The 16,555-nt window shown below is 43.5% G+C and overlaps 1 protein-coding gene across 5 annotated transcripts in view; it reads left to right on the top strand.

Annotated features, from left to right (window-relative positions):
* Window positions 2,727-16,555, top strand: part of RGS6 (regulator of G-protein signaling 6) — a 613,815-nt gene continuing 599,986 nt past the window's right edge. For 3 of the 5 annotated variants that reach the window (XM_013967267.2, XM_018054008.1, XM_013967266.2), the window contains exon 1: window positions 3,154-3,241. The gene's annotated coding sequence lies outside the window, so the exon portion shown is untranslated. Of the gene's footprint in view, window positions 3,242-16,555 lie in introns of all 5 variants that reach the window. The other 2 variants (XM_005686033.3, XM_018054009.1) reach the window with 2 other exon arrangements.

Genomic DNA, 16,555 nt, shown 5'->3' with positions numbered 1-16,555 from the left:
AACACGTGCACCAAATGCACTGATCACGTTGTTCTCCTACCTTCGTCTGCCAATGCAGTTGAGACTAAATTGTCATCTCATTTTCATGCTTCTGTGCAATTTATCACTCTGATTGAGGGCTATGCCACAGTCAATTCTATTACATAGTTTCCAGCAACTCCTTACTTGTTAATAAAATAATCAAAGGATTCAGGATTTTATCTATACATATATTTTACTTTATACTTGAGTTTAGGGGAAGACCATTATGTGCCGTATGCCCTTAAGAAATTATTGTTGAGTGAGTGAACGAAATGTTGAGCTGAATCACATTATTGTATATATTCCCAAAGTAGCAAATCAAATTATATTCTCAGTACAGTGAACAGTGAGTTGATTCTTAAAGAAAACTCATGGTGAACATTTTTGAAAAGAGATGATTCTGGGTGGGGGGGGCAGGGAGTGGGAGTGGAATGTATCTTTTTTGAAAATCTTTTGTTTTGCAATCATTTTGAATTACAAAAAGTTGCAAAAACAGTTCAAAGAGCTCCCCTACACCCTTAGAGTTGTAAACATTTCTGAACCATCTGAGGGTAAGTGCAGTTGTGATGTCCACTTTACTCCCTCGTAATTCAGAGTGTGTTTTCTAAAAACAAGAAAACTCTCCTAAATAAATGCAGTACAACCTCAACATCAGGCAAATAACATCGATCCAATTTAATTCAACAGAATTCATTGAAGTTTTGCTGTTAATATCATTTACAGGTCTTGGATGCCATTCAAGACTCTTGCATTTAGTTGTCCCTTTAGAGTCCTTCAATCTTAAACAATCTTTAAAGATTATACATTATATCAGGAGACAACACAGGTTGATTTTTCCCATCACTGTTTTTTGTGTAAACTTTTGCCAGTTGATTAAGACACTATCTCCCAAGTATTATAGCTATAATGTTAATAAGTATTTCATGTGTTAATTAATAATGAATATATATTAATGATAATGAATTTTTAGGAACATGCTTTGAGATTATAAATATTGTCTTGCTTATCAAAAGTTTATCCACTATTTCTAGTATCCATTGATGATTCTGGCCTGAATCAATGATGATGATGATGATTGCAGAGTGGTGGTTTTTTAATACTGTCTTTCCTTCTTCTTCTATTAATTGTTTTCCACTGGTGGAACTTCCTTTCTTTCTATTGGCATGGACGCATTGATTCCTATTTTGCACAAAGGTAGCAACCTGTTCCTGTCATTATTTATTTTGATGCTTAAATGGTCCTGGATTTGGCCAGCGGGAACCCCTTCAAGCGGCTCCTATATTCTTTCATTTATTTATTTATTTTTTTACAGTAGGATCTTGCTGGTTATCTATTTTAACTATAGCAGGGCGTACATGCTCAATCTCAAACTCCCAATCTATTCCTCCTCCCCATATTTCACCCCCCCCCATTCTTTTGACATATCTTCGTAACTCTTTATGAAGGAAATGGCAACCCACTCCAGTATTCTTGCTGGGAGAACCCCATGGACAATGGAGTTTAGCTGGCTACAGTCTATGGGGTCGCAGAGAGTCAGACATGACTTAGAGGCTGAATAGCATAGCTCTTTAAGTAACTTATTTTATTGCTTAATAAAGTATTCCAGTTTCATTCCCTACACAGGGAGCCATAGTTCCTCTTGGTGGAGAATGGTATTTAGAAAAGTCTGAGTTCTAGGCGTGTTCACTGTAGTAGGGGTGCTATTGCTGTCTCAGTGGACAGAGCTAGGAAATATATATATGTTCAGTAGTTCAGTCCTGTCCGACTCTTTGCGATCCCGTGCGAACCTGGTGAAAACACTAGAGTGGGTTACCATTTCCTACACCAGGGGATCTTCCTGACCCAGGGATTGAAACCGCCCCCCACCCCGCCCGACTTCTTGTGTCTCCTGCATTGCAGGCGGATTCTTTACCCACCGAGGAAGCTCCTGATAACATCGATATTGCACACCGACCCCATGGTTACCGTGCAGAACAATCTTGTTTTATTTCCACCTGCAGCTTCCTGAATCCTTAACTAAGCATAAAATTTCAAAGCTCCCACATCAAAGGCGGCCCTCAGTTACCCTCTCTCATTTTCTGTTTCCAGCGTTTTCCTTCTTTCTCCAAGATTATCTGCAGACTTGTTTTCTTAAAAGTTCTTTCGTGGCGTACTCGAGAAGACTCATAAAACGCTCCAAATGCAGCCTGTGATGTAAATGGTGAATCAATAAAAATGACGAGGTGAGTAAAACACTATCCCTGACGATCGCGGCGGCCCATTTTAATTTAGAGGGCGCCAGCTACACGTCAACGAGGGATTCAAAAGCTACCGGGCAAATCGCTCCGGACCAGGAATCCCTAAGAGAATCCTGGCGCCACCGAAGTTTCCAGTGGTGGCCAGCTCTCGAAATTGCAGGAAGGAGCCTCGGTCTTTCTGAGCCGCTTCGCCAGTGTTCTCGCCGGCGCTTGTGTCAGAAATTTCTAGTTTCCCCCCCCCGCCCCCTTCCTCGGGCATATCTCCGTCTGGACCTTCCGCAGCGCTCGGAACAGGTGAGCCGGGCGGCGGCGCGCTGGGGACGCGCCCAGGTGCCTCGGCCCCGCCCCGCGCCTGTCGGGGCCCAGGTGCCGGCGCCCAGGTGCGCGCGGTGCGGGCTGCAGCTCCGCCCGATACCCGACAGCGGGCGCCGCTGCAGCAGCTCCGGAGCGGCGGAGCTGAGCGCCTTCGCGACTTGGGGCAGCTCCTGCGCTCGGCCCTGCTCGGCAGCGAGAGCTCCGCCCGGGCGCCGGGTTCCCGGAGCTGCCGGAGCGGGCGGGCGCCGAGGGGGCGGACCGAGCCCCGCGGACCTCGCCGGCCTGGAGCGGGAGAGGCGGGCGATCCGGGAGCGCCTGGGAGCGCGGAGAGCGGGGCCAGCCCCCTGCGCGCTGGAGACACCCGAGCGCCCCGTGCCTTGCTTGGCACGATGCGACCCGCCGCGTCTCTGCGCCGGCCCGGGGCTTCGCTTTCTGCTCGCTGAGCCCGAGCGCTCGCCACCGCGGAAATTCGGAAAGACCGGCGAGACGTGGGAGAGCCGCGCGGAGAAGCACCCAGACGGACCCAGACGTCCCCTCTGCCCCCAAGAGGCTGCCGACCCCTCGATCCCTGGGCTCCTCTAGCTTTACCATGAACCTGGCGCACGCTTGGCGTTAGGAGAAATTTCTGAAGCCGGAGGGGGAGTCAAGGAAATTCTTTGGTTGCTAAGGTAATTGTAGTTGTGACAAAAAAGGGGCAAGACACAAACGGGGGAGAAAGATGTTTTCCAACGCGATGCCCTCCACCCCTCCGGTTCCTGCGTGTTGATTTCATTTCATCTCCCGGGTGTGGATGCTTGTCCATTTCAGATACGTGACAGGTGCTGGCGTGTGTGTGTGTGTTTGGGACTGTAGAGGCACGAGCTTACATAAGTGGTTAGGCAAGCTGGCGTGTGGAGTTGTGTGGGGTGGGTGCAGGTCTGCACAGAAATCCTGTTCCTGGGTTTCTGGGTGTGAGGCACTCACCGGCCGGGGCGAGCTTGCAGAGGGTACGTGCTTTTAGGGACTTCTAGTCTACTGATTCCGCGATCTCAGGTGGGGCAGCTTTACCTCAAAAGCAGCCGTTCATTAACTTTTTCTCTGGATAAGCGCGCCCATTTGTGGGTTGGAAGAAAAGAAAGCGGGCGGCGAGGTGTGGAGGAGGGATGGGTGGTGAGGTTCGCTGGTTTGGGGACTGCGGCAGGAGGGGCCGCGTGAATAATTTGCTCCGTGAGGATGGCAACTCGGGTTGCGTGACGGGACCGTGTTTACAGTCACTGCCAGGCTGCGTAAGAAGTGGCCCAGCGAGACAGGAAAGGACAGTGACCCAGAACATTTAATTTTGTCCAGAGTGGAAGCTGCTGAATTTTATTATTATTATTATTTAATTTGATGGAATAGAAATGTTGTTTCTTTGTCTCTTGTTGAGAGGAGTGGCAAATTGAAGATATTTTGGGTCTTGTTCTTGGCCTGAAATTGTTCCCTCAGCATTTATCAATGCTCAGCAGCTGGATCTGCAGGTAGTTTCTAATCAATACCTTTTAGCAGTCCCAGAGTAAAACTGCAAAAATAAGCACTCCTAGGTAAAACCTAACATTGGACCTTTTTCTTAGTAGAGGGTGGTGAGGGAAGAAAAAGAACTGGGCTTATAAGTGTCGGGATGGAGGGATGGAGTTAGAGACTGAGATACAAGTTTGTGTGTGTTGTCAAAAAAAAAAAAAAAAAAAAAGCTAGCCTGAAAGGAAACTGTCAGATTTGACTTAATAGGTAAGGCTTTTCTAGATCACTTTTCACAGGCAGATAAGTAATTATATGGAGTTGGCACTGGGGAGGTTGGTGGGAAACTTTCTCTGAGCGGTACAGTCATTATAGTCTTGCTTCTTCTTTATTAATTTGTTGTTTTTGCAATGGGTGGGACTACCCTGTGAGAGAAAGCAAGCAGAGGACTGAGGGAAATCGGAGATTCTTCAGAGGGTCCTTGTAGGTAAAGGCTCACATGCTGAACAGCGAAAACCAAGATGGTGAATCTGTTCTGAGTTCTCCAATATGAAGCAGAAATGTTGTGTAGATATGGTGAGCTTATGTACTGTAAATGTTAGCATATTACTACATATATGTATATATAGCCTAAATAATTTGTCCTTTCCTGAAAGTGTAAGTTACAGAAATGTCAGCTGTGGTGAGGTATTTGGATGAACTAGGTGGCCACTGGTGTTTCCTTTTCCATAATAATTACATTTGTTCTTAACTTCACTCTCCTGTCTCCTTTAAGAAACTTTAACTAACATGCACTGAATTTATATTGCTGAGAGTTTCAGTGAAACAGTGCTAGGTCTTCTTCGAGCAACAAATTTGTTTTATCAAGTGAAACCTGACAACAATGCTCTTGTGGCAGAAATGTCTCTTTAAATGAGACAGTCCTTATTTTGTTAACTTATGATTTATGGAATGAGATAGCCAACATAGTTTTTTTTTTTTAACTGAGCAAACATTTCTTAAGAAAGGAAAAAAAAAAATTAAAGGATATTTTGGGCAATGAAATTTGCCAGTGATTTTGAATGTCTTATTGTCCACAAGGACAGAATTTTATGTGACAATAGGATCATTCTCTTTCTTATTTCTCTGGTATTCTCCCATGCATTTAATCCCCAGAACTCCTAAGACTTTGCCAGGAATCGCCAGACCTTCTGTGCTGTGCCAGGGGTTAAACATCAGGGAGATATGAGTAAGGAGCTATGTGTCACCTCAACATTTTTTCAAAAGAGACTCTCTCAGAGATCTCAGTACTGGGATTAGTTTTTCCTTTAGCTGTACAGTCAGCTTGTCTTAATTCATAGTGCTTTGAACCTAGGGAAGCATTTAACCTCTTCATTTTCAGTGCCAGCTGGAAGGAATATATTTACAGAATTTCATCTTCATTGTAACATATGGCATGATATAAATAATTACTACACACACACTATCCTGCTGTATGGAAAGAAATAGAATTATAAAATAAACCTTCATGTTGAGTGATATGTATGTAACATTAAAAAAAAAAACTTTTACTTTTTCTTGATGGCAAAAGAAATAACCATTGGGAAAAATTCCAGAAAATACACACCCAAAAAAGATCATTTGTAATTCTCCCACAGAAGGTGAACCACTGTTGACATTTCTGCATACTGTTATGTTCCTGTAGGCTATATTCTGATCACATTCTGATCACATTATTCCTTGAATTTTTACCGTTCTTCCTATTCTCCCGCCCCCATTTTTAAATTGTAAATGAAACTTGGATGTGTGTTAGAGGTTTGGGAAATTACTGCTAGTTTGTTAGATGGCTTTGATAGATCAAGTTTTAATTTTTGTTATTGTCTTTATTTTAAAAAGGGGGAAATTGGCTTCCCTGGTGGCTCAGATGGTAAAAGCGTCTACCTACAATGAGGGAGGCCCGGGTTTGATCCCTGGGTGGGGAAGATCCCTGGAGAAGGAAATGGCAACCCACTCCAGGATTCTTGCCTGGAAAACCCCATGGATGGAGGAGCCTGATAGGCTACAGTCCATGTGGTCACAAAGAGTCGGACACAACTAAGCGACTTCACTTGACTTATTTTAAAAAAGAGTAGTTTCTCTTTTTTCTGTCATCTTTGAAAACCAAGGTTTGCATTTTGGATTGGCAATACTCCCTCAGAGATTTAGGGTTTAAAGTATCAGAAAAGAAATAAAGCATTGGCCATGCAGAGTGAGGGTAAGGTTGGTGGTGGGAGACCTGAGTTCTGGTTTCAACTCCTCCACCAACTCCTTATGTGACTTTTGGCCTCTGGGCCTGTTTCCTTGGAGGACAAATGACACTTTCAGATTTAGCTCAATAAGCTAACCGCATGTTTGTCCGTTTGACGTTTGACGAGGGTGATCTTTGTTTGAAGCAGGCTTTTTCAAATGCAGATGGCTAGGATCACCCCCTGAGTTTTGGACTTGGCCTGTCTGGGGTGAGGCCTGAGAATTTACGTTTCTAACAGGATGATCTGCAGATGATGCTGATTCTGCTTGACCACCCTGAGAACCAGATGGTAAGCTCCTTGGGGGCAAAACACTGTTGCAGTTGTCTTTGCATCCATCTACCCCCATGCCTAGGAATGTACCTGCCGGTAGGTGCCTAATAAACATTGTTGAATTCTCTTATCAGTTTTCTCCTTGGGGAAACAACTTTCTGAAGCAGTCAAGATAAAAGAGCTCATCACCCATCATTTGGAACCATTAAATCTGTAATAAGAGTAATAATAAGTCATGAAACCCAGTTCTTCCAAGTGCAGGGAGAGCAAAAACTGCTCACAAGTAGGCAATTAAAATGCACATTAAACCTAATGAGTTACATTAAGTAACAACTCAGAGTACCTGCTTGAGAAACCACAAAGCTCCTCCAGAGCTTCATGGCTGTCTCCCTGAGACCTGTAAAATGCAATTCATTTTCTACCACATACAGATTCCAGTAAGGGGAAGGAAATTCACTATTAATTATCCCAAGTACCAAGGCAGTGGCTAAAGCAAGCAGTGGTCCAGACTCCACCCCTCAGCCGCCAAAAGCCCCTCCTCTCCTTAGCTCATCTTGACCAGTCTCCGACCACTTAGGTCTCCCTCTTATGACCAAGGAAACGAGAGAAGGGTGGTGAGTGCGTTTATTATCTAGGAGGTTCCTGCTGGCTGAAACGTCCCAGTCAGAACTTGTTGATCTTCCTTGTGTGGCTACTTTGTAGATTAAAAAAAAATGTATCCTTTTCTTCCACTTCCATGTTAGAAACATAGGGTGCAGAGGACACCCATTTTTAAGGATGGAAATAGAAAAATATGTCAATAGTGAAATACAGACAGAGCAGGCGTTTGTGAATGAGGCTTTTCAAGTGAGTTGTGGTGCAGACAGCTGTTCAAGCTTTTGAAATACTTTGGTAAAACTGTCAAAGGAAGAAAATCACTTTTGACACATAGAACTCCCTTGTCCGCTACTATCTGCCCTACCCTGGAGGCTATTTTCTTGCACGGGGGTGGGGGTGGGGGGAGACGCACACTTCCAGGAGAGCATCCTGAGATGAGAGTGTCCTGTGTGAACCTGGACCGGCGGCGGCAGCTCTTGGAGGTCCCCAGGTACCTGTGTTGCTCTTGATATAGGCCAGCCCTGAGCTCACACAGAGCTAGGATCCATAGCTCTTCAAGTAGCACAACAGGCTTTTCACACCCTGTTCATTGTGTCCTCGTCTGTAAAATAAAAATAAAGAATATATCCCTTGAATATGTGTGGCTGTGATGAGAAAAATAGGATCCTGGGCAGAGGAGGCCCAGTAGCTGGAGAAGATGGGCCCTGTTACGTCATGGTTGTTGTTTTCTGATAATTTTGATAATGAGTTATTCACAACCCTGGTTGTTCCCTGGGTGAAATCTGAAACCAGCCCCCAGACACGGAGGACACGAGATGGAAGAAAAGAGGGAAACGCAGCAGATTGGTAGGCGGCAAATGTAATAAGCAAGGGAACTTACATAAGAGGCTTGTCTTAGACACTGTGAGAGGGGTAGCTCCTTGTACCCACCCGCCAGTACCTTACAAAATTATGTGTTTTTTTCAGGCCTGTGTTTCTGTTTTGAGGCTCTAACTGGGATCAGTCACATCTTAAGTCCAGACGGTCTCAGCAACTTACTGTCTCGAGGCTATGGTCCTTGCAAATGGCTCCCTGGGAGAGGGTGGGCAGAGTGTACATTCCAGGCGGAGGGGTGAGAAGCCTCCGAGTGCCCATTCAGCTTGCAGATCAACTGGAAGCCGCAGCCTCTACATGACCTCCTCCCACAAGAGTCTGGTGGGAAATTGGTATTTCAGGGCAATGGTTTTCAACTCTTTTCTGTTCCTGAGGACCTGCTGTATCAGCCGAGCATTGGAGGAACTTCTGAGTTCTTTGGAGCAGCAGTCCCCAACTTTTTTTGGCACCAGGGACCAGTTTCGTGGAAGACAATTTTTCCATAGATTGGAGGTAGGGAGATGGTTTGGGGATGATTCAAGCCTGTTAAATTTATGGTGCACTTTTTCTATTATTATTAAATCAGTTCCACTGCAGATCATCAGGCATTAGATCCTGGAGGTTCCCTACCCCTGCCTCGGAGAATGCTGCTCTGTGATTCTGACCCTGGAGGATGTGGCCCAAACATTCAGGGGAAATGGTGGAGTGGAGGATGGCCTTCCCTGTGGCAGCCGAAGATTTCCTTGAGCCTAAAGGTCACTGGTCACCAGCAGGAAGAGAAATGAAACACAGGGGCTGCAGCTGCATTGACATCTCTTGTGCCAGACTATGACCCACAGCGGACGAGGCCCTGTGCTGTTTTCCTCTTATTTCCTTGGTATCTCTCACAGCGCCTGTGGATGGCAGGGGTTTGGTAAATATTTGCTGAATTGACCTGCAGAGTGACAGCTCTGTAGGGGGGTGGGACGGTGAAAATGGAAGGCAGGATGGACTAATAGTAGTGCAGTGTAGACTGGACCCAGTGTGGGGGCATAGACCTTTTCAAGGGTGGGTGCATGGACCGGTTTGAGTGCAGGTGCATGGGCAGTTACACAGAAGATGCAAGGTACAAGTGGTTATTATTCTTACTGCTTGCTTGGTTCTGCCTGGCTAGCGTGACCTGAGAGCCACAATATAGTGAGGCCCTCCAACCTAGTTTGCAATTGTACATCCACGTTTGTCTCTCCCACTGGTTTTATCTTGCCCCACTGCAAGGCAAGACACAGGATATGCTTGAGAGAATTGGATTCCTAAGCCCAAAGTTGCCCAGCCTACAAAGCTGTGGAGCTGTCATATGGCAGGGGACTAACCTTATAACTGTCAGTACATTAAAGATGGGGACTACAGAGGATGAGATGGTTGGATGGCATCACCAACTCAGTGGAGATGAGTTTGAGTAAACTCTGGGAGTTGGTGATGGACAGGGAGGCCTGGCGTGCTGTGGTCCATGGGGTTGCAAAGAGTCAGACACGACTGAGTGACTGAACTGAACATGTAAAGCTATTGGAGAGCAAAGTTTTTAATACGAATTAGGTGGTATCACTCCCATTTTGCTGATGAAGAAACTGAAGTTGAAGAAGTGGTTCAGTCACTTGCCCTTGGTCAGATAGTTATTGAGTTATTAAAACCAAGATTTAAATCCAGATCTTTCCTGACCCAAAATCCCGAGTCTTGTGGGATATCACTAGATCAGGGATAAACAGAGACCCTTCCCTTGAGATCAGTTCTTTTGAAGAGAAATAGAAATGAATAGAAAATAAACAATAAAAGATGTTAATTGATGGTTTAGGAGCATAATGCATAGAATTTTATGTCAGATTATATAGTAAGTAGATGATGAAGCCATAAGTACCGTTTAGTTCAGAGAGAACGCTGTATAATCAGACCTGGAAGAGAGGCTTCTGGAGAGGCAAAAATGTCATAGGTGAACAGAGGGGATAACAGCAAGCTTTTCAGGTATGAGGTATTAATAATAATAATTAAACCAACTGTTAAGCCAATTATTGTTTGCTTTCAGAGTAAGAGCTAATATGGTAAAATCTTCATCATCATGTCCTCCCAGACCATCGTAGCTAAAATAAAACTCCTGCTTCCATGGAGTGCTCTTTATTGCCTTATCTTCAGCTTCATCACCATGACATGGCACTATATGTTTTTCATTTGTATATCGTCTGTCTCCATCCACTAAAATGTCCACTCCCTGAGAGCAGGAACTCTGTGTTATTCCCTCTTGTTGCTTCACCGTTTATCAGATTCTGGTTTATAGTAATTGCTCGAGAGCTGATTGTAGAATGAATGAAGGGAGGAAAAAGCCTTAGAAAATGGGTTGCAAACTCAAACACAGAGCCAGTTAGGTAAAGCAGATGAATGAAACAAGTGGGGTTTCTTTCACAGCGTTAGCTTAAGTTGCATTTTTTCCCCATCCAAATCGTGCTTTGTGTGTAAAACATGTAGAAAGTTTTTCCTCCCAGAAAGAAATGTACTTATCCTCAGTTTTCTTGAAACCGGGAGCCCTCTGCCGCATTTTTGAAAGAGAGATGGAAGCCAGAAAACAATTTCACTTTTTTTAAAAGCCCAACAGCCATCCATGTGTAATGATGAATGGCACCTGGTGCTAGACCTCAGGGTTGAGAAGCATTAGGGCAGGTGAGGACTGCGTTAAAGCAAAGGGTGTGTGTTGCTTAGAAAGCTGTTGTCATCCATTTGTTCATCCAGTTTTAATTCCAATTAGAAAAATATTATAGGGATCTACACTGCCCAATCCAAATAGAACACTTGTTTGAGCTGGCGATTGTTTTTCTTTATTCTTCTGCTTATGACCTCTGTAGAAGAAAGACAACAACTTAAATATCCTATATATCTTTCCCTGAAGCCACTATGTAAGTGTTACAGTATTTAGATTCCAAACCGAACAGGAAGCTGCCATTATATTATTTTGCTGACCATACATCCTAAAACAAAGACTGATTCAGCAGCTGGTCAAAATAGAAAGGATGCATTCACAAAGAATACATTTATTGATTATATTTGAGTTTTTTTGTTTTCTGTTTTTTGTAAGGGAAGGCACTTTAACTTTCAGAATGGCAGGTAGTTTAGGGGCTTGACTGCTGGTGACATTAGACAAAACCACTTAATGCTACTGATCTGTGTTCTCTGCAGGTGCAGAACAGGGCTGAGAAATTATGATTGCTTTGAGGGCATTCCTGAAAGGGAGAGTATTCCTGGAAATCTGAGGTTTAGTCAATTCTTAGTTGGGGGTTGGGGGAGGATACAGGTCCCTATCCTAAGTCACTCTTGGTCTAAGGTCTCCGGTGTTCTTCTCTGCTCCTTGTCCTGCTTGTTCATCATGTCAGTGGTCCCACTACTGAAGGCCCTTTTGTAGATGATGATTAATCAGATGTGGCTCTGGTGTTTAGGAAGTTTAAATTCTGTCGAGGGGGAAAAAGATGGATTAACAGGATGTGGTAAGACAGGCATGCGTACGTGGAATGGGGGAGGGAGACTTCACTGAAGAGGCTGAGTGGATGAGTTGGGTGTTGGAGGACCAACTCAGCTTGGGGGCCTGCAGGGATGGGGCAGGGGACACAGATGGCCAAAGTGTGCTTCAGGCAGTTCAGTGTAAGTAAAACATTAGAGGTGACATAGTGTGCAAAGGATTTTTAATCCCTCTCTATTGAGTCAGGTACTTTCAGTCTGGGTAGATGAGCTTAGAATTTAAGGGGAAACAGGGAAGCGTAATTTAGGTTGTAAGGAAAATTGTTGACTATTTATGTTTATTGCAGGTAAAATGAGAAGGTAGACTGAGTGATCTTTTCCTCACCTAATGTTGGTAATGGAGGATATGAATTTCTAGTTACTTTCCACTGTTATCAAGGAGTTTGCTCCCCTGCAGTGAAACGAGAGAAAGTGGGTTTGCTTTATTACAGTCAATGCACAGCTTCCATGCAAATGGGCATTTCTACCCACTGTGCCAGGCTCACTGTCCAAATGTTCAATGCCTTTTTGACTTTCAGACTGAGACAGTGACCACTGACTCCCAGATCATCCTGTGGCTCAAAGGGAAAGTGGATACATCTTGGGATAAACTTAATTTAACTTGCTTGGCATGACCAGTTAGGAAGTTCTCAGATGTCTCACCCTAACACATAGGGTATTTAGCTTTATGCCAAAGCATATGCTGTCAATTCTAGGTTTTCCTTTCTTTGGCTTCCTTTAGCTTTCAAAAGCTTCTCTGCAAAAACCACTTACCCAGCCTGCCATCTGCCATACTCCCCCACTTAAAAAAATCCATTTCTAATCCCCATTTTCTTGTATTTTCTAATTATCTTTAACAGGAATGAGCAGTTGACCATCAGAAGTGTATTTGGAAGTAGTTTTTTTTTTTTCAAGTTGAACTTTGCTTATTGAGAATTCTTGGTTGAGGGAAGTTTCCTGTGGTTGAAATTATTCATATGGTTGGTTATGCATGGATAAATAGTGACTGACAAGACAAGAAGTGAAAATTAGGGCCAGTCTATTGAAGGAATTGAATGCCACATATATATAATAAAGGTAATAGTGATAATGATGATTCAGAGTTCTCTTGGATGTAGACCAAAAAAACTGCACTGAAACAAAATTCAAACCAACTGAAGGAATTAATCTGACTAGTAAATCTTGGAATTCAGGCATGGCTGGATCCAGGGACTTAAATGATTCCATTAGCACCTCTTACTGACACCTCATCATCTTGGTATCCTCCTTCTGTGCCACAAAAAGAAGATAGTCATTAATCTCCTTCCCTTCATAGGGCTTCAGACTAATCCCTCATGGGGAAGGGGCCTTCTTTCTTCTAGTGTTCTTATCTCACCCCTCAGAGAAGGATCCTGATTGGTCCTGATTAGATTCACATGTCTGTCTTGGTCCAATCAGTATCCTGTGGTATGGCATACTTTGCTGAGGACAGTTCACAAGCCCACCTTTCTCTGTCAGAAGAAGTAAACTTTATATATATATATATATATATATTTATACACACAGACACACACAGACACACACACAGACACACACACACAGACACACACACACAGACACACACACACACACATATGTGATCACTAATCTAGACCAGACATCCTGGAATGTGAAGTCAAGTGGGCCTTAGAAAGCATCACTATGAACAAAGCTAGTGGAGGTGATGGAATTCCAGTTGAGCTGTTTCAAATCCTGAAAGATGATGCTGTGAAAGTGTTGCACTCAATATGCCAACAAGTTTGGAAAACTCAGCAGTGGCCACAGGACTGGAAAAGGTCAGTTTTCATTCCAATTCCAAAGAAAGGCAATGCCAAAGAATGCTCAAACTACTCCACAATTGCACTCATCTGACATGCTAGTAAAGTAATGCTCAAAATTCTCCAAGCCAGGCTTCAGCAATACGTGAACCATGAACTTCCAGATGTTCAAGCTAGTTTTAGAAAAGGCAGAGGAACCAGAGATCAAATTGCCAACATCCGCTGGATCATCAAAAAAGCAAGAGAGTTCCAGAAAAACATCTATTTCTGCTTGATTGACTATGCCAAAGCCTTTGACTGTGTGGATCACAATAAACTGTGGAAAATTCTGAAAGAGATGGGAATACCAGACCACCTGACCTGCCTCTTGAGAAATCTGTATGCAGGTCAGGAAGCAACAGTTAGAACTGGACATGGAACAACAGACTGGTTCCAAACAGGAAAAGGAGTCCGTCAAGGCTGTATATTGTCACCCTGCTTATTTAACTTATATGCAAAGTACATCATGAGAAACGCTGGACTGGAAGAAGCACAAGCTGGAATCAAGATTGCTGGGAGAAATATCAATAACCTCAGATATGCAGATGACACCACCCTAATGGCAGAAAGTGAAGAGGAACTAAAAAGCCTCTTGATGAAAGTGAAAGAGGAGAGTGAAAAAGTTGGCTTAAAGCTCAACATTCAGAAAACGAAGATCATGGCATCTGGTCTTATCACTTCATGGGAAATAGATGGGGAAACAGTAGAAACAGTGTCAGACTTTATTTTTTTGGGCTCCAAAATGAGTGCAGATGGTGACTGCAGCCGTGAAATTAAAAGACGCTTACTCCTTGGAAGAAAAGTTATGACCAACCTAGATAGCATATTCAAGAGCAAAGACATTACTTTGCTGACTAAGGTCTGCCTAGTCAAGGCTATGGTTTTTCCAGTGGTCATGTATGGATGTGAGAGTTGGACTGTGAAGAAAGTTGAGTGCCGAAGAATTGATGCTTTTGAACTGTGATGTTGGAGAAGACTCTTGAGGGTCCCTTGGACTGCAAGGAGATCCAACCAGTCCATTCTGAAGGAGATCAACCCTGGGATTTCTTTGGAAGGAATGATGCTATAGCTGAAGCTCCAGTACTTTGGCCACCTCATGTGAAGAGTTGACTCATTGGAAAAGACTCTGATGCTGGGAGAGATTGGGGGCAGAAGAAGAAGGGGATGACCCAGGATGAGATGGCTAGATGGCATCACTGACTCGATGGATGTGAGTCTGAGTGAACTCTGGGAGATGGTGATGGACAGGGAAGCCTGGCGTGCTGCGATTCATGGGGTCGCAAAGAGTCAGACACGACTGAGTGACTGAACTGAACTGATATATATATATACTGGGCAAAAAATACAGTATCTACCTCAAACTTCTAAACTGCCTGAAAGACTTTGGATATATTTGCTGGGGAGTAGTGGGCTTCCCTGAAAGCTCAGTTGGTAAAGAATCTGCCTGCAATGCAGGGGACCCCAGTTCGATTCCTGGGTCAGGAAGATCCACTGGGGAAGGGATAGGCTACCCACTCCGGTGTTCTTGGGCTTCCCTTGTGGCTCAGCTGGTAAAGTATCCACCTGCAGTGTGGGAGACCTGGGTTCGATCCCTGGGTTGGGAAGATCCCCTGGAGAATTTGGGCTATACCTAACTCCAGTATTCTGGCCTGGAGAATTCCATGGACTGTGTAGTCCATGGGTGGCAAAAAATAGGACATGACTGGACGACTTTCACTTTCAGAAAGTTATTAAGAACAAGTGCAGAGTATTTCAACCACTCTTCGGAAGTTTGGAGATATTTTGTAAGAGTTCTTTGGGTAATGTGAAGCATTCCTTAAGTAGTGTGTTTCTAATCTTGCTTCACTTCTGTATCATTTCTCTAGTTCTGTGATGATTGCTCCTGGTCTATGCCTACACATAGAGTAGTTGAGTATGTATATAGTGGTGACAGATACAGCCTCTAGCTCCTCCAGCATCCCTGCAACCATATCTCTGCAATTTCATCCCTTTTTGCATTGCTTTAGATGATGTGAGTGCTACCTTGAGAATCCGAGATGCTATATCCTTTTCCGAGAATATTTGCATTCTTCCTGGAAAAGTACACGACTCATTTCTCACTGAATTTTCAAAGAGTAAATACATCTATATTGTCACTCCCAGGTTAAGAGAGAGTGACTACCTCTTGCACCCTCCAAGTAGTACTACATATCCCCTTTCCCCAGTGATGACTACTCACCTGACTTCTAACACCATATCTTTCTCATATTTGAAATATGTGAAATATGTATGGAATTATATGTATATACTCTTTTTGTTTCTTCTTAGGCACAGTACTGTTTTAGAGAGTCATCCATGATGTGGTATGTAGCAGTAGTTTGTTTTTACTGCTGTATGGCAACCCACTCAGTTGCATTTCACAGTTTATTCTTCTGTTGATGTGTATTTGGGACATTTCCAGTTTAGGGTTACTGTGAATAATGCTGCTATTACTTTTTTGTATGTGTTTTGGCATACGTATGAATGGGTTTCTGTTTGTTGCACTCCTAAGACTGGATCTCTGGGACATATATTCAAATTTAGGAGGGCCTTACAAAGAGATTTTCTAAGTGGTTGTACCAGTTCACGTTTCCAACATCAGTTTATGAGTGTTTTGGTTTCTCTAAATACTTGTCAACACTTGGAATTGTCAAACTTTTTAATTGTAGCCATTATGGTGGGCGGGTAGTTGTGTCTCATTGTGGTCTCAGTTTGCCTTGTTAGTGGTTTTTTTTTTTTTTGTCACTTTTATTTAATCTTTTGTAGTCCTTCTTCAAGTTTATTGCCTATTTTTCAGTTAAATTATCTGTTTTTTTTTTTTATCAATTTGGGTTTTTAAAACAAAGTCTGGTTTGTTTTAAATGGTATCTTTTAAAAACGTCATTTTCTGATTATTTGTTGTGGGTATATAGAAATACAGTTGATTTTTATATATTGACCTTATATCCAGTGCCTTTGTTAACTTCACTTGCAAATCCTAGTAAGTCCGATGGGTAGATTATTATGACTTTTCCATATACATAATTAAATTACATGCAAAAAGGTTTTCCTCTGTTTTGCAGTCATCGTTGGCTTCCCAGGTGGCTCAGTGGTAAAGAATCTGCCTGCCGTGCAGGAGATGCAGGTTTAGTCCCCTGGGTGGGGAGATCCCCTGGAG

Source organism: Capra hircus, chromosome 10, assembly GCF_001704415.2.
Source record: "Capra hircus breed San Clemente chromosome 10, ASM170441v1, whole genome shotgun sequence".
In the NCBI taxonomy this organism is placed as follows: domain Eukaryota; kingdom Metazoa; phylum Chordata; class Mammalia; order Artiodactyla; family Bovidae; genus Capra; species Capra hircus.
This window is presented reverse-complemented; position numbering and strand designations above follow the sequence as displayed.